The 23,491-nt window shown below is 36.5% G+C and overlaps 1 protein-coding gene and 2 long non-coding RNA genes across 4 annotated transcripts in view; 2 read left to right on the top strand and 1 right to left on the bottom strand.

The window, feature by feature from the left end:
- LOC136036255 (uncharacterized) overlaps positions 1-23,491 on the top strand; it is a 358,105-nt gene that overhangs the window by 55,936 nt on the left and 278,678 nt on the right. The window lies entirely within an intron of this gene.
- The window catches only part of LOC136036258 (uncharacterized), a 39,713-nt gene that overhangs the window by 13,651 nt on the left and 2,571 nt on the right, over positions 1-23,491 (top strand). The window lies entirely within an intron of this gene.
- LOC136036257 (uncharacterized) overlaps positions 1,791-23,491 on the bottom strand; it is a 60,787-nt gene continuing 39,086 nt past the window's right edge. Inside the window, exons 2-3 of the long non-coding RNA XR_010619679.1 lie at positions 5,237-5,324; positions 1,791-3,062 (exon numbers count right to left, since the gene is read on the bottom strand). This is a non-coding gene — a long non-coding RNA (uncharacterized LOC136036257). The remainder of the gene's footprint in view (positions 3,063-5,236; positions 5,325-23,491) is intronic.

Genomic DNA, 23,491 nt, shown 5'->3' with positions numbered 1-23,491 from the left:
CAAAATTTCTATCAGATACGTTTCCGGAAAATACAAGGTGTGGAAAGATTTCCTCCCTCCGCTCACTCTAAATCTTAAAAATGGCAGTGGAACTTTTGATTACCAATCCAGTGAGCCCCCTTCAAAATTTATACGACCATCCTTTCTATATATACCTTACATGCCCCCATGGCATAACTTACAACCCTTGCACATAGGGCTGCCAGGGGGGAGGGTGATCTCTTTTCATTTAGACCAAGCTTAATAAGGGTATTGCAGCATTATAGAAAGTGTTATATAACCTCTTTTGATTCCTAGAAGTGTTTTTGGTCAAAGTCTTTATTATTGGCGCTGGAGGGTAATGGCGCCCCTCCTGTCACGGCAACCTTTTTCGTGGCATAAGAGATTAAGCTTACGTGCCTACAAGCACAGAAGTAAGAAAAAAAAAACAATTAAAGGAAGGGGCAACATGAGTGTTGCCAGAAAAATTCTGGGGAAATGGGTTCGGCAAGTGCTGCCATTAATTTTGTTTTCAGTACGTTTGAATGGTATTATTCCTCATTTCTTATTTTGAAAATGTTTAAAATTCACTTGTTTCCCGGGGGAGTCACCCCCTACCCTACCGGCGTCAATTGGGAGCATTGATACAAAACAGGTTTGTTCGAAGAATTGACCTTTAAAACCCTGAGACTGGTAGCCCTTTAAACGATTTATAATATTCCAACCCCAGCTTCCGAATTTGAATTTTGTTTTGCCCCAACCTTCCTTTTCTTTTCTCAAACAATGCCTGAGTCTTAAATCAATCCGCCAAGCCATTTCATAGATGAAGTGAACATGTTATTTTGAGGTCCTGAATGCACATGGTGTCTTTCGATGCATCCCCCCCCGTCAACTCAAAGTATAATCCCTCTTGATCCTCCTACCCTCCTGTACTCCATATACGGTTTAGCTCAATCTCTTTAGCCATTCCTAGGATATTGTAAATTATTTGAAAAGCGTGAGTACTACTGTCCTGGGATCTTCTCAAATAAACGTGTCTTTTACAGTGTACACTCTTGGGAAACTCTAGAAATCTTTTCTTCTTTTATGTTATTGTCATTTTTTTCGTTTTTTTTTTCTTTTTTTGTCTGAATTATTAATTCGGCTCATCTGGGCTAGTGACAAGGATTTTGTGAAATAAACACCCTTTATTATCTCGGCTTAGAAAACGATCCGTAAGAGCTCACTCAAAATACAGCTAGTTGGGAAAACAGTTTTTGTCAATTTTAAGACCCTCTTCCTCCCAATTCTAACAAAATGTAAGGTTTTCATGGCCTAGCAAATTATCTGTGAAATTTTCAAGCTAATCGGAAACCCAGGATCCTACATGCCCTCCTTTTCACTTATAATTTCTGTTTGTAAACAATGAACAATTTGCATGATTTACGGCACTAATCTCAGAGAATATGAGGGCCATGCTACCCTCGGAGACTTATTTGTTTAAGATTTCTAATGCTCGGAACAAAATGGCTATCCCAAAATTAATATTTGATGTATCTGTGGTTGCAAGGTGTAGATCAGAAAAAGGCCAAAGTGGGAGTTTTGTTACCTTCCAATTACTTTCGATCTTTGAAAGTGTACTAGAACATTCAATTCCCATGTAAACGTCCAATTGCCGTTCCCAAATATTAAAGATGTATCATTTTGATAACCTGGATGCGCATAGTTTCTTTTGATTTATCTCTATGTATTTCTTAAAATCAGAACCCGATGCCCACTTGCCCCCTCGACATTCCTTCGAAGTTCTTCAACTTCATATTTTTTTAGAGACACTTTTTATTATACATATCATCAATATACAAAAAAAACCACATCAGCCACTTTAGAAAGTCAGAGACTTGTTAGTAGTGGCTGATAAACATTAATGAGCACCAATACCAACAACATTAACAAAAAAAAGGAAACAAAAAAAGTGGGAAAAAGAAAACAACAGGAAAACAAAGAATAAGAAAAAAAAAACAACAACAACACTTAAAAAACAAATCAATAAGCCATCCCATTTAAATTGTTTATTTATTTTCTACTCAGAAGGTGTTCGAGTTATATATTATGCAGATGTATAATATATTGATATATATATAATATATATGATAATATATTGAATATATATTATCATATTCGAGTCATGATATACTGCATATATCATGCAGAGTCATATATTATTATTCACATATATTATTCACAATGCCTAAAAAATGTAATAATTCATTAATGCATATTTGACTTCGAACAATACAGTTTTTCCATTTATAAGTTTTAGAAGGCATCCGTAAATGAAACACTAGCAATTACCCATTAACTACATTTGTTGCGCTAAAAAATGCTTTCAGTAAAGTAATAATGTCAGCGTAAAGAGCAGGAGAGGGTAAGGAAGTGGTACTCCCGCGTATGCACAGCATAATTTCTGTTCATTTTTAAGTTCTAATGTTTACCCTAAAGAATCAGAAAATGTGTATTTTATTTAGTAAAAACAAAAGATGTTGTTGTACAGTCGTGAAGTCAAACTTAAAATACAGATTAGGGGTAAATACGTCCTGAGACTATACTGGCTATACATGACGCATAAAACCAAGAAAGGAAATAATAAATGAAAGGGAAAAAATCAAATAGGTGAAAAAACGAGGACTCTGTCGTCCTCACTGCTCAAAAAAAAGAAAGAAAGAAAAAAACACAACTACAATAAAATCTAACTTTCTGAAGTGAAATCAGCAGTTTACTTTCAGAAGGGTAGTTTTTTTTCTTTCTTTTTTTTTTGAGCACTGAGGGCGACTTGGCGTAGGTCCTTGTTGAAATATTTGCTTGATTTTCGTCTTCCTATTTTGCTACTAGCTGACAAAATCCTCGTTTTTTCACCCATTTGATTATTTTTCTTTTCATTAATTATTTCCTTTGTTGGTTTCATACGACAGATTGGGGGCCTATGGCGGGGGCTAGACATCGATATTTCAGTGTTTAATGTTCCTTTTTTGACATTCCATGGCTACTGATCCAATGCGATCACTTCTGGAGAAACGAGGCGAGAAGGATTTTGTGACCGTCGTTTTCTGGAAAAATAGGAAATTTTGCAGTTTAGTAAATAGTGTCTTTAGGCTTTCCATATATTATGTTAAATTTCATTGAATAATTTTCGTTGAAATAACACGCCTTTTTGAAGATATTTAACCACTCTTCTAAAATTTTGCGATTTTCAAATGCTAGTAACTTTTTTTTTAAACAAATTCAAAATTAGTCAATCGTGCATATTTAGAATTAGCTTAAATATCATTAATTGGCTTTATTTGTGCTTATAATTGGTTTCAACATAGATCTTTACTTTTCTTTGAAAAGATTTTCACGTTTTTTCTTTAATTAATTTGTTCATTCTTAATTGACAAATTTTTCTTACTGGTGAATAATTCGAGTATTATCAAAATCGTTTGTTTTTCTTTTCTCAAGAATTAAGATTTTAGCCAACCATTTAAGTTTTGGACAAAAATTAAGATATTCAGTCAAAACTTCTGGTAACAATAATTTTGTGCAACAAATTTAATAATCGTTTTACTATATAATTTTGGATGAATTCAAAGGGGGAGTGTTAATCAGAAGGTTTGCGAATCTGCATAATTTTTTGCCTTCTTCAGGGTTGATGCCATTCTGACCCCCCAACCTGTAGCAAATTTCAATATAGATGAATATTTATCCACAATTCTATTGTAAGAATCTTATTGTTTTACATTTTGTTATACCTCATTTTTCATGAGATGTATTTGGGACTGCAGGGGGTAGCTAAAACGGCATAGGAGGGGGGATGGCTGCTTTCAAAACACTCTCAACTCTAAAAAGAGGACTAAAGTTTTCAGTCTCCAACTACCGCGTCCCAAGGATACTATAGATATTTTTTATAACCGGGATGGTCATATGGCCTTTTGATTTGGTTCTTTCCCCTCTCAAAGACAATTATCATTAGACGCTCTCCCTCCACAACCGCTAACTTTGACTTTCTCTTCTCCCCACTTCCTTTATCCAACAGTACATGAATTTTTCAACTCAATCCCCCAAGCAATTCTAAAATATTGCTAAAGGGCCGAAATTGACGACCTGGGTTCACATAGCAGCTTTTGATTTACCACTTTCCCTCCAGTCAAAATTTCAAATTCATTTGAATACCTTCTCCTCTGATACTCCGTCGATTTGTTCAACTCGATCCCTTTATCTCTGAAATCTTAGTTTTCTAGATTATTATTTTTTTTGTCCTAGAGAAGAATCTCTGAAAGTTTCGAGCTAATCTGGAATCCAGGAATTAAACATACCCCTTTTCCATTATAAAATCCGTGTAAAAGGTGGGCCAACTGCATAATTCACAGTCTTGCCAAAGACAGGTTGCAAAAGAGTTTATGTAAGGGGGCTGGCTGCCCTCCCATGACTTCGGGATATTAAATGGTTGCATAAACTTTCAGTTTCAAATCAAATGAGCCCCTCCGAAGTTTCTAAGGCCACCCCTTCCATGCAAAATGGCTAGGAGAGAAAAAAAAATCGCGGAAGCCGCTTCGCTGTTGCTTAGTAAGGGCTACTGTGCTGCCTATGAACTGATAAATTCAGGCTCGTCGTTCCTGAGGGGTAATTTAAACTTAATAACTTTTATATATTTGGAACCATCTTACAAATCCAATTCTTTTTATATAGATGTTGCTGTAAGAATTTTCTATTTCTTTTCTAGGATTTGGATAATATTAGCACGGGTCGCTCTTTTCTTAACGTTCGTTACAGCGAATTGTTTGACATGCAGTCCATAAATAATGAGCTGTTATTGTAGATTATTTATCCAGTAAAGCTAGTGATTAAATGCAGGCTTCTATGCAGGAATTCGTTTGCGGGAAACAAAAGAAATATCAATAGGGGGGAATAATTAAAAATTAGTTTTATTTAGTATTCTGAATACTAAGGGGGGTCCCGAATATCTTCCCCCTGCGTATTTTCCTGGCTTAAGAGTGTCGCATAGTTGCTTATCAACTTTTAGAATGGATGTGAGAGGATTTTTTTGCGGGGGGGGAGATGGGGTAGATACCCAAAGCCTCTAAAAGTGCATTTTTTTCAAACCCACTCTTTCATACTTTGCATGAAAGCTGCAAAATGGGGAGAAGGGATTCAGCCCCTATTCTCTTTTCATTTGGAAATAAAAGCTATTTAATTTCATTAAAAGAAGAAAAACTAATTTACGGTGGGAATTATTCAATATTACCTTTATTTGACATTGCTGCGCGACATTGGTGTTATAGCGTTCGCATGGATTTCTATTAATCATTTTTCACCCCAGACAACCTTTGAACCTGTAAATAGAGCTATTATTTCATACAAGTTTAATATTCAATGCTTGTAGGGCCACACGCGAAGCAATAATTATGGTTTCTTGGGTATTTTGCAAAGGTCTAATGATAAATTAAGTCATCGTCCGTAATAATAGGGAAGATGCCTCTAATTTTCACAGATTAGCGTCTCTAAGTGACTAAATCACGCTAAAGCGAAAAACTTTGGTTGTGGTATCCATTCATTATCATAATTTCGCATGAAGTTCTGTTCTTAAACAATTCCAATGTTACCTCTGCTAATTTCATTTAAAAAGGCTGCATTCGGGTATTTTTATAACGGAAGAAATCACATGAGAAACAAAAATACAAGTTTTAAGTTTGGAGAAAAGGAACTTAAAACGTTCAAAACACGAAATTTCCAGCCAAATATTGGATTCTTTCTCACCAAATCCCATTGACTCTCAGTGCCCTCTCCGAATTACAAAATAAATCGCGCCGCCGTAAATAATCTTTTTTTTACCGTTGTCTGCCAGGAAACAGCATTTTTGGCCAAAATGATACCAAAAGAAAATTCTGAGACAACCAATTATCTTCAATTACAGAGAATCTATTTATGTAACCTGCCAATTTCAGAGGTTATGATACCATGTTTTGATTGAATAGTCCCTAAACAGACTTACTAAAAAAAACGGTTTTTGCCATGGAAGTAAAGAGCGAAATTAAAATTCTAAACGAGCAAAAATTTTTGCTTTAAGTAAAAACATGTCTACTTGACCAGCTCAAATAAACTCGTAGTAATTCCTTGTATTTTCACAAATGTGTAAAATTAGTGCTTTACATAAAACACAAAAGACATTAAAAAAAAAAAAAAAAAAAAAAAAAAAAAAAAAAAAAAAAAAAAAAAAAAAAAACGCCGAAAAGTCCTTACATAAGCCTGCAGAAAACTAGAGGCTATTTTATAAGGCTTGTAATTGTCTTTCACAAGCTATGATAACGGTAACGCTATTATACAGTTAGAATAGTTTTAAGACCCCAAAAAAAAAGGAAAAATTATTTAGCAACTGCATATTCATTAAACAGAATACAAAAATAAAAGACTGATTTAGAAGGCAACTCATCGATCATACCCGTAATTCAATAAGAAAAAACTATTGAGATGAAGCTAAAGAGTGACATTAAAACCAGTGCTGCCACTTACTTGAAGTACTTTTACTTGAAGTACTACTTAAGTAAAATTCTCCATTACTTGTACTTGTACTTAAGTAAAAACTCTAGGGTGTACTTATTACTTGATACTTAAGTAAGATTACAAAATACTTATTACTTAAGATACTTTTAATGTACTTGTTTTTCAAATACTTTACCTTTGACACGAAAATTTTGTGTGTGTGCGCTTTGGCAATGAACAAGAAACCTCACCTTTAGATTTAGAGCAATATCAGATACAGCTTTTGTGTGTGTGTGTGTGCTTTGGCAATGTACAAGAAAACATCACCCTTTAGATTTAGAGTAAACTCAGTTTTAGCTCCATACCCTATTTTTGGATATGAAATAAGGTATTTGTTTTTTACGAAAAAAAATTATAGTAGGGTTAGCACTTGGTTTAATTTTTGTTTAAAAGTTATATAACAAAGAAAACAGAAATTATTTCACAATTCACTGGTTGACAGTGAGCTAAAATCCCTTGTTTTGTGCTAAATGTTGCATACTCTACTCCATTTGGGCTTATATTTTTGACATTAATGTTCAAGTTTTGTCATCTCGTCAACTGAACTAGGTTTCTACCATTTCATCATCTTCAGGACCATATTATTGGTAAAACTACTGAAGCTATGAATCTTTGTCCATCTAAATGTTGTTTGCAATAAACGAGTCTAGGCAATTCTAGCTGGATCCAATGCAGTGGTATTTTGTCAAACACGTTCAAGCAGATTCAGGTATTCAGACGAATCTGACTTCAGATTTGTCACTCCATTCATAAGTTATAGGCCCTACTAAATCAAAGGAAAACTCAACTTTCTTAAGACTTGACACCCTCTCCCCCTCACCCTATTTGAGATAGGGTTTGTGATACCAAAACTTGATATGAGCCCTGATCTTAGGCATCTTTGGTCTAGTTTTCATTCGGATCCGTTACTCCATTTGCAAGTTATACTAAATTAAACAGAAAACTTAAATTTTTCAGGAATTAAAACCCACCCCCCTTGTTAAATTTGAGCTAGGGTCTTTATCTCAAAACTTGATACGTGTCATGGTCTTAGGGCTCTTTGGCTCAATTTTCATTCAGATCAATCACTCCAGTTGCAAGTTACTCTGAATTAAACGAAAAACTGTTTTTAGCAGGTAAAGCCCTCTCCCCCCTGTTTTATTTTAGCTAGGGTCTTCATCTTTCAACTTGATGTGTCTCATGATCCTTGGCACCAAATCTGGCCATCGAAATTTTCATCCAAATCCAACCAGCGGTTCTCCCCCTATACGTGATTAAACAGACGGACGGACACACAGACAGACAGACGGACGGATTTTGCAACATCTTAGGTACATGTTGGCTCATTGGATCCAAAAAATGGAACACAATAGCATATCATCATCCAGGCATCATCACCTATTTGGATAGTGGAAAATATCCATCCATATAGGTTTTTGAGATCTGTCTGTCTGTCCGCCCGTCTGTGCAATCGAGTATAGCGGGAGAACCGCCAGTCAGATTTGTATTAAAATTGAACTATTTGGATTAAAACTGAGCTTAATTAGGGCGATGGGGCTTTAAGTGTTAAAAAAAAATCGAGTTTTTCATTTAATTCACTGTAACTTGCAAATGGAGAGATGAATTTCGATGAAAATTGAATAAAGATGCCTAAGAGTATGATATGCATTGAGTTCTGGGATGGAGACCCAAGCCTAATTAGGGCAAGGGGGAGGGGGCTTTAAGTGCTTAAAAAGTTAAGTTTTTGTTTGACTCAGTTTAACTTGCGAATGAAGTAATGGATCTCAATGAAAGTCAAGCCAAAGATGCCAAAACCATAAGATACATAATGTTTGAAGATGAAGACCCTAGATTAATTAGGGGGAGGGAGCTTTAAGTGCTAAAAAAAGTGTTTTTCATTTAATTCAGTGTAACTTGCGAGAGATTGATGGATCTCAGTGAAGATTGAACCAAAGATGCCTAAGACCGTGACAGGCATCAAGTTTTGAGATGAAAACCCTAGCTCAAATAGAAGGAGGGGGAGTGGGTTTTAAGTGCTGAAAAAAGTCAAGCTTTTAGTTTAATTTAGTAAAACTTTCGAATGGAGCAACGGATCCAAATGAAAGCTAGACCAAAGATGACTAGGATCAGGGCTCATATCGAGCTCTGATATTACAAGCCCTATCTAAAATAGGGCGAGGGGGAGGGGGTTTCAAGTATTAAGAAAGTCGATAAAATAATTATCATATATAATTATATTATAAAATAATATAATTATAAAATAATAAAAATAAATTATCGATGAAAATAATTCATACTGAAGCCAACCTTCAACATAATATTCCATCCCCAGAGAAAAATTACTTTGTATGGCACTTGGTATTTACCAAGTGACATACAGTGATCGCAAATTCTGTCGGTCTGTCGGTCTGTCAGTCCCGGTCTCGCTAGTTTAGGCACTTCCAGATAAGCTAGGACGATGAAATTTGGCAGGCGTATCAGGGACCAGACCAGATTAAATTTGAAATAGTTGTTTCCCCGATTCGACCATTTGGGGAGGGGGGCGTAGGAGGACGGTTAATTTGGAAAAATTAGATCGGATCTTAATTGAATTTGATATTTAGAAGGATATCATGTCTCAGAGCTCTTATTTTAAATTCCGACCGGATCAGGTGACATTGGAGGGGGAAACCTAAAATCTTGGAAAATGCTTAGAGTGGAGGGATCGGGATGAAACTTAGTTGGAAAAATAAGCACAAGTCCTAGATACGTGATTGACATAAACAGAACGAATTCACTCTCCTTTGGGGAGTTGGGGTGAGGGTTAATTCTGAAGAATTAGAAAAAATAAGGTATATCTAGTAGGACCTCGTAACTCAGATCTCATGTTTTAAATCCCGACCATGTCATTGGGGGGATTGGGGGGGATCGGAAATCTTGGAAAACGCTTAGAGTGGAGTGATCAGGATGAAACTTGGTGGGAAGAATAAGCACAAGTCGTAGATACGTGGTTGACATAACCGAAATGGATTCGCTCTCTTTGGGGGAGTTGGAGGGGGTGTTAATTCGGAAAAATTACAAAAATTGAGGTATTTTTGAATTTGATATTAAGAAGGAACTCATGTCTCAGATCTCTTATTTTTAACCCCGACCAGTTCTGGTGACATTGGGGGATAGTTGGAGGGGGAAACCGGAAATATTGTAAAACGCTTAGAGTGGAGAGATCGGGGTGAAACTTGGTGGGTAGAATAAGTAAATGTCGTAGATACGTGATTGACGAAACCGGGCTGGATCCACTCTCTTTGGGGTAGTTAGGGGAGTCCATTGCTTTGGCGAGTTCAGTACTTCTGGACGTGCTAGGACAATGAAAATTGGTAGGCGTGTCAGGGATCTGCACAAATTGACTTGATAAAGTTGATTTCCCCGATTCAACCATCTAGGGAGGCTGAAGGGAGAGGAAAAGTTAGAAAAATGAGGTATTTTAATTTGTGAGTGGGTGATCGGATCTTAATGAATTTTTATATTTAAAAGGACCTTGTGTCTCAGAGCTCCTATTTTAAATGCCGACAGGCATTAAGCCTCTGATTTTTCTTTTAAATTAATCTATTGCTTCTTATAATTTTTGCTAGAGCTCGTGCCATATGAGCTCTTGGCTCTTCCTACCTCGTCACAAGTGCCATATGAGCTCTTGGCTCTTGTTTTATTCCTTTTTTCTCAGAAGATTTTCGACTTAGTCTCATGGTTTTTGCCACTTCATGGTGTGAAAACTGCTGCTAGAAATAGATAGGATGCAACTTCTGCCGTATTGTCTTCTAGTATATTTAAGTGTGTGCTTGCATTGTGCCTGCGTCCCCTTAAAAGTTCTGTTTCTTACGGTAATATTGGTTTGTCTTCTGTTGCATATGTAGACGACGTTCTTCTTGTTGCCCGGACTCGCCGTGGATTGCTTTCTAATTTTACTATCTTAACCAATGATCTATCTAAGATTGGATTGTCAGTTAATGCGTCTAAATGCGAGTTTATTTGTTTTAATAGCCCTTATGCGGTCGCTCCATCCGTTGCTGGGACTGCAATTCTGCCATGTTCTTCTTTAGTTAGTTGGTTTGGTCTGTGTTTCGGTCCAACACTTTCCACTACCTTTTCATCCCTAGTGAATCAAGCCGTGAAAAACCTAGGTGTCGTTTACGGAAAAATATCCCCAAACAAAAGCCGTTATAACCGCAACGGTTTGTGCATGATTTATAACCCTTATTGCGCCCCTGTGCTTTTGTTTTTATCAGGCATCTGTTTCGTAAGAAAAATCGCCATACTCTACGTGCAGCTTATTTCAGATATTGCAAATTCCTCCTTCGGCTTCCTAGATGGCACCAAGACAGAAAAATAATTGCTCGATTTGGTTTAATAGATATGGCTTCTTGGATTCGGTCTTCCAGTGATTATTTATGTAAAAAGACTATCTACTCTATTCACGTTTACGACCATCTGCAGCCTTTTTTCCATATTGATACTGGTTAATTAGTCCATGTTGTCTTTTGTTAATTTGAATTTTTTTCTTGCTGTTTATCGTTTCGTTTTTGTTTATTTATAATACTCCGTACTTTGTGTTTTTTTTTATACTTTTACGGATAATAAAGTTCATTCATTCATTCTGCATTTTGACCAGCCGTATGGAATTCGTCTGAATCAGCGGGCTTGCTCCAGGCCCGTGATTTTATAATATACGTTTGTAGGGAGTTTTACCGACCATCTGAATTGACTACACATCATACAGCTTGCTTGAGTGAAAACCAGCCAAAGGATATAGGTGCCATACATTTTCATAGCGTGTCTGACATTTAACTTGAAAACTTGAGGCAGTTTTCTTGTAAAGGTGCCGAGAGCGAGACATGTCATTAAAGTGTGAATCAAGACTTCATTTTCATGCTCTTCTTTTCTTTCAGCACACTGACAGCCAGCGACCTTCAGCTAGCTGCCAAAAGTGTGGATTTTTGCTGCTCCTTTTTATTGAGCTTTGATTTCTCTTATTAAAAAAGTCTGCAACTGACTCACTTGGCTCCTTACATTTAAATCTGAGTTTTTTTTTGCTGCTAAGGTTTTTATTTATTGAATCAGAGAATGAACTACTTTATTACCTTTTTTCCGTTTTAAAGCCAATCCAAAGTTTATTTTTCTATTTTCAATATTTTTTCCACCATTCCGACATGTTTCAGAATAACCCTGTATTTTTTCAAACGTGCCAGATTTGACTGAACACTAATCGCCAGAAGTTCAACTCTATGTGCACCGTATTAACCCTGTCATGTGATCTGGCTGATCCAATCAGAAGTTTTTTGACTGCACTTAATTGTTTTGATAGTCTTTTTCTTTCAAGTCGTTGTGTTGAAAATTGGTTGAGATTATTTTTTGGGTTTCGTTGGGTGTCTACCAGCCAAACAAGGGAAAAAATATTTTCAATATTTTTGTTATCATTCCCACATGTTTCAGAATAACCTTGTATTCTTTCAAACGTGCCAGATTTGACTGAACACTAATCACCAGAAGTTCAACTGTGTTGATCCTGTCATGTGATCTGTCTGATCCAATCAGGAGTTTTTTGACTGCACTTAATTGTTTTGAAATTCTTTTGCCTTCAAGCCGTTGTGTTGAAAATTGGTTCAGATTACTTTTTGGACTTCGTTGGGTGTGTACGAGCCAAACAATGGAAAAAAATACTTTCAATATTTTTTCCATCATTCCCACATGTTTCAGAATAACCCTGTATTTTTTCAAACGTGCCAGATTTTATTGAACACTAATGGCCAGAGGTTCAACTCTACGTGCACTGTGTTAATCCTGTCATGTGATATGTCTGATCCAATCAAGAGTTTTTTGACTGCACTTAATTGTTTTGATAGTCTTTTCCATTCAAGCCGATGTGTTGAAAATTGGTTAAGATTATTTTCTTGGACTTCATTGGGTGTGTACCAGCCGAATAAGGGAAACGGTTAAAAACGATAAAATGGAAATTCTGGTTCTTGATTAAGATTTCCAAGACAGGAATGACAGGGACATTTTATAGGCAAGGGAAGGGGCTAAGATGCCTTCAGAATGACTTTAAAAAAAGGTAGTATTGGCTTGATGTCAGAAATATATCAAGCCCAATATATATATATATATATATATATAGAATAAATACTTTAAGTAGTACTTGAAGTAATACTTAAGTACAATTTTGGCAAGTACTTGATATTTGATACTTAAGTAAGAATTTGGGAATTACTTATTACTTGATATTTAAGTAAAAAAACAATGAGTACTTAATACTTGATACTTCAGTAAAAATTTGGAGTACTTGTTGCAGCACTGATTAAACTTAAAACGGCCAGAAATTATTCTTCATACCCAGGTTACTGCCCCCTTGTCATATCCCCGCTATTTAAGCTAAAGTTACTGCTTCGAGAAAAAGAGTTCATTTAGTGTATTTACTTTTCGAAATAAAGTATCATTATCTAAAATAATTTATCATCTCTGCAATATGCCCTAAATACCTCTGGAGGCACAGATAATATGAGGAGGGTTCCCTCAGACCCCTTACTTTATGCTTTATCCTTTTATATATATATATATATATATATATATATATATATATATATATATATATATATATATATATATATATATATATATATATATATATATATATATATGTGTGTGTGTGTGTGTGTGTATGTGTGTGTGTGTGTGTGTGTGCGTGTGTGTGTGTAAATTAAGGGCCTTCATCCATGAAAGCCCTAGTCTTGCCCCCCCCCCCGCTGAGAAATTTACTGGTGGTGGTAGTGATATACTTTTCCTTTTCTCTCCACCTTGCGGGTAGGCATGTGAGTGTAAACTTTTGTGCTACATAGAAAAAGATTGTTGCAATAGTAGGGGCTCTGTTACCCCCCAACACTTATTTTGCAGGTGTCATCCAAGAATATTACCGGGAATCAGAGAGAATAAGAAATTAATTTGTATCCGATTTCCCAAACCTTCCATATTTATCGAAGGCTCACCGAGGCTTAGGAAATTTTGGCATAAATACACGCTTTTCTTGCCCCTCTCCCCCGCTGAGAAATTTACTGGTGGTGCTAGTGATATACTTTCCCTTTTCTCTCCACCTTGCGGGTAGGCATGTGAGTGTAAACTTTTGTGCTACATAGGAAAATATTGTTACAATAATAGGGGCTCTGTTACCCACCAAGATTTATTTTTCAGGTGTCATCCAAGAATATTACCGGGAATCAGAGAGAATAAGAAATTAATTTGTAGCCGACTCCCAAACCTTCTATATTTATCGAAGGTTCACCGAGGCTTAGGAAATTTGAGCATAAATACACGCTTTTTGCTAGCCGCTCATTTTGTATCGACTATATTTATCTTTAGGAATAAATACGCCACCTTAAATTGCATTGCTCAATATACAGGCTTTCAATAATTTCAAATCTACTAGCGTTTTCAGAATTTTCACTCGAAAGATTTTGACCAACTTTTGGGCAAAAATCGTCGTTTTACGCCGTGGCGGAAAGTATCACATCGCTGCGGCACAATCCTTTTTGCTGTTTAAAGAAGCCAGTAAGACTTCCACTTTCCTTCTAATGAGCCTTCTTCCGATATTCTAGGACCATTTGTTCGTTACGATCACTCAAGGGAAAAATACACAAATTAACACTTATTTAGAATCGTCCTTCCCCCCAAAAAATGTAAAATTCTATATTTTTGTACACTCCAATAGGTTTCTATTAACTGCCGAATGTAATGGTGAAACTTTTATTAAGGTTACTTGCTTTATTGCGAGTGTTTTCCCCCTTTTTTGAAAATAAGGCAAATATCTTCCCGGAATAGGGTTATTCCGGTAGGATTTTGGCCCAACCTCAGGTTCCATATAATTTAAAGGAAACAATGTCAGTAAAGGCTGTCCAAAGTAAACACTTTAAAACTTGTAAGGCTATCGTAAGCAATTATCATCTGGTTCCATTTGATGAGTTCTTAAATACTTTTAGGAAAGTCTTAGCCCAGATTTAGCATAAAAAAAGAGGGTAGAGGTCTAAAATAGTGGATCATCAAAAGGATAGGTGTGCTAGAACAAAAAAGAATCACATCTTCCGATTGATAATTTTATGCTCATTTTTATAGTTTTGTTCACTTTCTTGACAATTCATCTCCAGCCCCCCTCTAATGGTCTCATGTAGCCGTATGCTGTATGAAAATCTAACCAAAAATATAATGAATTTTGAAATAAACCATATTTAGAATCAAGCATAAATGAATCTATTTTCCCGTATCTATCTGCTTTTTAATCCGTTTTCATCAATTATTACGTTAGTTTTTATTTGCATTGCCTAGCGCTATGTAGCCCTATGAGACTGTTAGGGCTGAGAATAAATTGTCAAAACGCTAACAAAACCGTCAAAATAAGCATAAAATTAACAAACTAAAATTGTCTTTTTTTTCTTTTATGTCCCCTTCTGAGAAGCCACTATTCTAGACCTCTGCCTAAAAGAGTTTTGTGGGTGTCATCCACCTCAAACTTAAGATAATTCCTGTTCGTTTTAAGCTTCAATAATACTCTTCAATTTCTTTTGAGAATTTGGTCTGTTATTCAATATGTATGCTATATTGATTTATAGAAATTATTTTTTTTTTCATTTACTCGACTTCGTAGTTGACATCATTTTCGAAGGAACAATATGTAAATTGTCAAATTTATGGATACAGTTTTATTTCTTCCGGGTCAGACGAAGGAACACTAAACCTTTTGCGGTCTGTAAAACCTCAGGGGGTAGAAATAAATCTATCAACATTATAAGAGGGTATAAATTGCTACTCTAGTTTTCAATTTCCATCTAACATTAAGATCCCTAAAATCCAAATATACCCCGTACAAATTATGTCTCAAGGTAGTGAGAGATACCTTGATTCTTGCTGATTCGATTTGTGGAATATACCGAATCAGTGGATGTCTTGTTTTGGAAGCATCCTTGTTCAAAACACAACTACCATATTCCTCCACCGTAATTGCTCAAACTTACCTTTTTCAAGGAATGATTTCTTGTTTTTTTACGGCTGACTAACCCAGTCAATAATTATAGCATAAGCACAAAGTTTTCATTTTTCTGGAGAAGCTTAGGGGTTCCCTCTGGTTAATTTCAACGTACCAACACGAAGTATTTGCAAATCTCTGAAGGCCTTTTCTGCAAAAGCGGAAAGCTCTTTGTCGCACATTTGTTAAGCTCTTTTTGGGGGACCCGGTCCTTCAAGTCACGTGTATCTGGTCTCCTTTCGCATGTTGTGTCCGCACATTTCACCTAGTGTTCTAAAGAAAAAAGGCAATACTGACAGGTACAAAATGAAGTATGCTGGTGAATCTGGGCAAAAATAAGCTACTTATTTCTTGTTTTGTAAGCCTATTCTCTTCGTAGGAATTGGTTTAGTCGTTTCTGATTTTTTTTTTTATATAGCAGAAATAACAAAGTCACCGCTAATATGAGCTAGAAAATGGTATTTGCCCAAAGATTTATTCTAAAATAAAAATATATAGTGCCCACTTACACCGAAAGGAATTTCGAAGCTGCGACAACTTTTTAGTCGAAGAATTTACAAAATTAAATATAAACAAAACAAACAATTTTGCAACCGAAAGAAAGGAGCAATACCAAAAATTAAAACGAACAGAAATTATCTGTAATGAGGAGGGCCACTTTTCCTCGATCCTCATTCGTTGCGCTAAAGCTTTTAGTTTTTTTTTAAACATGGTATTCCTGAAATCCTTCACTACTACATTCTGGTGATGTCTGGGTTTACATGGATGAACATCTAATTTTGGCATGCGTGTACTAGTAAGCGTATAGCCTGATTACTTAGAGCTAAGGGTTCACGTGGGAGGAGGTACAAGAAGAGTCTCTTTACTATAAACTGTTCATTTATTCTACTAAGTCTATATACATGGTTTGAAAACAAACACAAAAGTAGAGCTCTACAGAAGTACTGCACGAGAGGAACTGCTTTTAAACACTTCATAAATGCGTATATGAATTCTTATATTCTTAGAAATACGTTTTACTACATTAAAATCGCCCGAGACCCACTTTCGTGTTTTTACACCTAGTTTTTTTTTTTTATTATTACCATTTCCACAAGACAAAGCATCATAAATTCTATAAGCCGGTTGACCCGTATTGCATTAAAGTTAGGCAGCATGTTTCCTGTTCAAAGACACTTCCAAAAGTTTTCATTCCAATCTAACAGCCCTTCTGTTTTAGCGGTTGTTCTTAATGAATTGGAGCAAAAACTCAAACTTTAATTTATAAAGTGAGGGTGGAGAACAGGGATGTAATTGGCTATAGAACAGGGAATGGGGGCGGGGATAGCTTCCCCCAGACCCCATCCCCCCAGCTGAAATTTAGTGTCTTCAACAATCCTATTAAAACTAAAGTAGGCCCACATAATCAAGCATCCACAGAAAGACATCGGTTTTCTTTAGTATAAATTTGCATTGATGGTACTCTATGGCTTATTTTTCATTTTTCGCTGTGTTTTTTGCTTGACTTGAGAAAATTGGCGCCAAAAACTGCATTCTTTGAGGTGTTTGCCCATCCCACTCACCTAAAAAATGACCCACCGCCCCTCTTTCATAGTAGCTGATATGTACTTACTCATCATTTTACATAATTTTATGAAAAATGAAGGAAATCAGTTCAGTTAAATAAAGCTTTAAGATAAATGTCGCAAACATATATCTGCAATAAGAAGGGAAATATCACATCGCAGGATCCTTATTCAGGCTTAGTCTAAATGAACGGAGATGAGAGACTACCCCCTCCCCCATTCCCCTTTCCATATATATTTCAAGACTCATGGAGACTTCGACAATTCGTGTATTGTATTTCCCCTCTTTAAGGCGGTTCTCCCTCTACGCAATGGCCCAACGTTCCTTATATAGACATTTCATAAAAAATCAAGTAAATTAATTTAGTTAAATCAAGCATTAAGGTTGTTTATATTAACTATTTATCTTGCACGGACCATGTGACTTTCTAGGAACAAATGAACCACCTTGCAGCATTACTTCCTGTGCAACTGGGAAGCGCAGTATATAGTGTTTTGATCCTTTTAAATGAATTGGCTATCTTATGACTGTCACTCGATAGCAACCTGGTCCTCCATGAGCCAAAATCATAGTGTGATGCCACAAATGGCAGAAAACGCCTCTTTTCCATGGGGCGATCTTTTAGGTCACTGAAAAGGGCACTAGACTTTTAAGTTTTGTTCTCTCCAATTTCTTGGACTATTGGTTTACCTGAATAGAAAAACAAAAAGACAAACATCTGTGATCTTTCTTTTAGAAAAGAATCCAGATTTCTGCAGATAGGAGCTTGAAACCTCTGCAGTTTAGGTTATCTTGTATGCTGAATCTAATGGTGTTGTTTTCATTTAATTTACTTGTCTTCTTGGGCATGTTTCCCCCTTTTTTATAAAATCAGGCAGATTTTCACAGGCCTATAGCTTTGATGTGCAACTTTAAACTGAATGATTTTATATATATATACATGTATATATATATATATATATATATATATATATATATATATATATATATATATATATCTATATATATAAAAATAAGTTGTCTGTCTGTCTGTGGATGGATCAGGTGACGTCATGTTTCGGCTGACGTCATGAAATTAGTTGCCGTCATTTTTGCTTTGAAGGTGACGTCATTCAAGTTATATAAGACATATGTTCGCCGTCATGTTTCGGCTGACGTCATGAAATTAGCTGCCATCATTTTTGCTTTGAAGGCGTGACGTCATTCAAGTTATATAAGACGTATGTTCGCGTAGAATTCTATTAATGCTTAAGTTTATAATGACTGATGAAGATGCTCAAAGAGTCTATGCCAGAAAACTTGCTGCTGATAGAGAAAGTCAGAAAAGAAAGCGTGCCGAGGAACTACCAGAGCAACGCGAAAGCAGACTTGCTGCTAAAAGAGAAAGTGAAAAAAGAAAGCATGCCGAGGAACTACCAGAGCAACGCAGAAGCAGACTTGCTGCTAAAAGAGAATGTGAAAAAAGAAGGCGGGCCGAGGAATTACAAGAACAGCAAGAAATCAGGCTTGCTGCTGATAGAGAAAGTAAGAAAAGAAAGCGTGCCGAGGAATTACAAGAACAGCAAGAAATCAGGCTTGCTGCTGATAGAGAAAGTAAGAAAAGAAAGCGTGCCGAGGAATTACAAGAACAGCAAGAAATCAGGCTTGCTGCTGATAGAGAAAGTAAGAAAAGAAAGCGTGCCGAGGAATCAGAGCAATCTGAAAGTTATCGCCTGGCATTCAGGTACAACCCAGTCGATGATTATAGCTTGAGTAGATGTGTTCAAATCGGGACAATGTCTAAAATTTGTCCCTATTGCAAGGCCTTGAAATTCAATGGTGAAACAATGGGAATGTGTTGCGCCTCAGGAAAAGTTAAACTTCCTCTATTGGCTGCACCACCAGAGCCATTGAAGACTTTCCTTACTGGAACTACGTCAGAATCTAAGCGTTTTTTGTCAAAAATCAGACAATACAACTCATGTTTCCAAATGACGTCGTTTGGAGCCCAAATCGAAAATCCAGATCAATTTATGTCTACTTTCAAAGTAAAAGGGCAAATTTATCATAAAGCAGGTTCCCTTCTACCATTCTTAGGCGAGAATCATAAATTTTTACAATTGTACTTCATCAGTGATAGAAATTCTGAATTGAATGCACGTTGCGAAATTTCTCCCAACGTTGAAAGGACAATCGTTTCCCAATTGCAACATCTTTTCCACGAAAATAATAATTTAGTGCGTCTGTTCAAAACAGCCATCGATTTGATGCCTACTGATACTCATAAAATTGTTATTTCCGCTGACAAAACGCCTCCTGGCCAACATGTGCGTAGATACAATGCTCCGACTATCGACGAAGTGGCAATCGTTATGGTCGGTGATCAGTTTTTACCTCGAGATATTATTCTACATAAGCGAAACGCTCAGTTGTTAAGAATTGCTGAAACTCATCGATGCTACGATGCCCTACAATATCCTATCATTTTTTGGGATGGAGCCGACGGCTATCACTTTAATATTAAATTGATGAATCCAGCCACTAACAAAGAAATGAATAAGAAATGCAGTGCAATGCATTATTATTCCTATAGACTAATGATTCGGCAGGATGAAGAAAATTATATTTTAAAATGCCGTGAATTGTTTCACCAATTTGTCGTGGATATGTATGCTAAAATTGAATCAGAACGTTTGCTATATATCCGCCTGAATCAGACCAAGCTCCGCTCTGAACAATACATTCATTTGCGAGATGCAGTTATAAATGACGGTAATACCACAAACGTTGGAAGATTAACAATTTTACCTTCGTCATATGCTGGCAGTCCCCGTCATATGCATGAATATGCTCAAGATGCTATTGCGTATGTTCGTCTCTATGGTCGTCCAGATTTATTTATTACATTTACATGTAATCAATCTTGGGACGAGATACTGCAGCTTTTACTTCAAGGACAATCGGCGGTTCATAGGCATGACATTACGGCACGTGTCTTCCGGCAAAAGTTGAAATCACTGATAAACTACCTTGTAAAACATGAAGTGTTTGGGTCAGTGCGATGCTGGATGTACTCAGTGGAATGGCAAAAACGAGGTTTGCCACACGCACATATACTAATCTGGCTACATAAAAAAATTACTTCAAACGAAATTGATGATGTGATTTCCGCTGAAATACCTGATAAAAATGTCGATAAGGGGTTACATGATATTATTGTAAAAAATATGATACATGGACCTTGCGGTGCACTGAACGAAAATTCACCATGCATGGCCAAAGGAAGGTGCACAAAGCAATATCCTCGACTTTTAGTACCCAAAACAATTACTGGCAATGATGGTTACCCACAATATAGAAGAAGATCTACTGAAGATGGCGGTAAAACAGCAATAATAAAGAAGCGTAACGGTACCACCATCGAAGTAGATAACCAGTGGGTTGTTCCATATTCCCCTTTATTATCTAAAACATTTAATGCACATATAAACGTTGAATACTGTAACTCCGTAAAGTCAATAAAATATATATGTAAATACGTCAACAAAGGCAGTGACATGGCAGTTTTTGGCTTGCAGTCCGAAATCAAAGATTTCGATGAAATCGTAGAATATAAGGCTGGAAGATACATAAGCAGTAATGAAGCTGTTTGGCGAATTCTTTCATTTCCGATACATGAACGTAGTCCAGCTGTTGTTCACTTAGCGGTACATTTACAGAATGGTCAACGTGTTTATTTCACGGAAACCAACGTGCAACAAAGAGTCCTGAATCCACCGGATACAACATTAACAGCTTTTTTTTCGCTTTGCAAAAATGATTCTTTTGCGAAAAAACTGCTGTATACTGAAGTGCCTTCGTATTACACGTGGAATACTAAAAATAAAGTATTTGAACGTCGAAAACAGGGTAAGTCAGTCGACGGCCAACCTACCATCTTCAAAGATACCACGATAGGAAGACTCTACACCGTTCACCCCAATCAACATGAATGCTTCTTTCTACGCCTGCTTTTGGTGAATGTACCCGGTCCGACATCCTTTGAGTATTTGAGGACTGTAAATGGTACTATACATGACACTTACCGTAGTGCATGCCAAGCTCTGAATTTATTGGAGAATGACCAACACTGGGATAACTGCATCAATGACGCGTGCGAAACGTCAACCCCAAGTCAAATTCGTGCATTGTTTGGCATCATTTTAACAACTTGCTCTCCATCAGCTCCTACAGATTTATGGGAAAAATATAAGTCAAAAATGTCCGAAGATATACTTCATCGAAAACAGTTAGAGACGTCAGACATGACTTTTGATTTTACACCAGAAATTTATAACTACACTTTAGTTGTTATAGAAGATATTTGCATAAGTATGGCAAACAAACCTCTTCAGGGTTTGGGAATGCCTTCACCTAACCGTATCGCTGCTGTTTCGACATGTGTAGAATTGGATCGTGAACAAAGTTACAGTACGAGTGATCTATTGTCGTATGTACAAAATAACATTTCCAAGTTAACGTCGGAACAAAAAGACATTTATGATACGATAATGCATTGTGTCGATAACAACGTTGGAGAAATTTTCTTTTTGGATGCGCCAGGAGGTACTGGTAAAACGTTTGTGATAAAACTGATTCTGGCATCAATTCGATCTAAAAATGATATAGCGTTGGCAATTGCGTCGTCCGAAATAGCCGCAACATTGCTGCCTGGTGGAAGAACTGCTCATTCCGCTTTGAAATTGCCTCTGAACTTGCATTCTACAGAAACTCCCACGTGCAATATTTCCAAATCATCTGGGATGGGTAAAGTATTGCAGCAATGCAAACTTATTATTTGGGATGAGTGCACAATGGCACACAAAAAATCGCTCGAGGCTCTGGATCAATGCTTGAAAGATTTAAGAGGGAATTCGAAACCCTTTGGCAGCACATTAATATTGCTTGCAGGAGATTTCAGGCAAACATTACCTATAATACCTAGATCAACTCCTGCAGACGAAATGAATGCTTGCCTGAAAAATTCTAATTTATGGGCACACGTAAAAACATTAAAATTAACTACAAATATGCGTGTCCGATTGCAAAACGATGACTCTGGTCAAACATTTTCAGATCAATTGCTAGCAATGGGAAACGGAAAGCTCCCAGTAGACTCAATTTCAGGACGTATACAACTACCTGCTGATTTCTGTAATTTAGTGACGTCCAAAAATGAATTGATTGAAAATATATTTCCGAATATTCTAAAAAATTATAAAAATAATAAATGGCTAAGTGAAAGAGCGATTCTCGCACCCAAAAATATAGACGTCCACGAAATCAACAATATTGTTTTGACCAAGATTCAAGACCAGGCAGTCCTTTACAAGTCAGTCGACACAGTTTTGGAACCAAATGAAGCGGTTAATTATCCATCTGAATTTTTAAATTCCATAGATCTTTCAGGGTTTCCACCACACGTGCTACAACTAAAAATAGGCGTACCAATAATATTGTTACGTAACATAAACCCACCAAAGCTTTGCAATGGCACTCGACTTGCCGTAAAAAAAACAATGGAAAACCTAATAGAGGCCACAATCCTGACAGGGCCTTTTGAGGGTGAGGCTGTTCTTATTCCTCGCATTCCCATGATTCCAACTGATCTGCCTTTTCAATTTAAAAGATTGCAATTCCCAATTCGATTAGCATTTGCAATCACCATTAACAAAGCTCAAGGTCAATCATTAGAAAAATGTGGTATTGATCTTAATACTGATTGTTTTTCCCATGGACAATTGTACGTTGCATGTTCGAGGGTCGGTAAACCTGACAATCTATTTATATGCAGCGAGAATTGGACAGCGAAGAATGTTGTATATTCGCAAGTTTTACGCAGTTAATTTGTATTTCGGAACCAAATGAAGCGGTTAATTATCCATCTGAATTTTTAAATTCCATAGATCCTTCAGGGTGTCCACCACACCTGCTACAACTAAAAATAGGCGTACCAATAATACTTTTAAGAAATATCAACCCACCAAAGCTTTGCAATGGCACGCGACTTGCCGTAAAAAAAAAAAAATGGAAAACCTAATAGATGCCACAATCTTGACAGGGCCTTATGAGGGTGAGGCTGTTCTTATTCCTCGCATTCCCATGATTCCAACGGATCTGCTTTTTCAATTTAAAAGATTGCAATTCCCAATTCGATTAGCATTTGCAACCACCATCAACAAAGCTCAAGGGCAATCACTAGAAAAATGCGGTATAGATCTTAATACAGATTGCTTTACCAATGTACAATTGTATGTTGCATCTTTGAGGGTCGGTAAACCTGACAATCTATTTATACGCACAGACAATGGGACAGCGAAGACTGTTGTATATTCACAAGTTTTACGTAGTTAATTTGTA

This window comes from Artemia franciscana, chromosome 15 (genome assembly GCF_032884065.1).
Source record: "Artemia franciscana chromosome 15, ASM3288406v1, whole genome shotgun sequence".
NCBI lineage: Eukaryota > Metazoa > Arthropoda > Branchiopoda > Anostraca > Artemiidae > Artemia > Artemia franciscana.
This window is presented reverse-complemented; position numbering and strand designations above follow the sequence as displayed.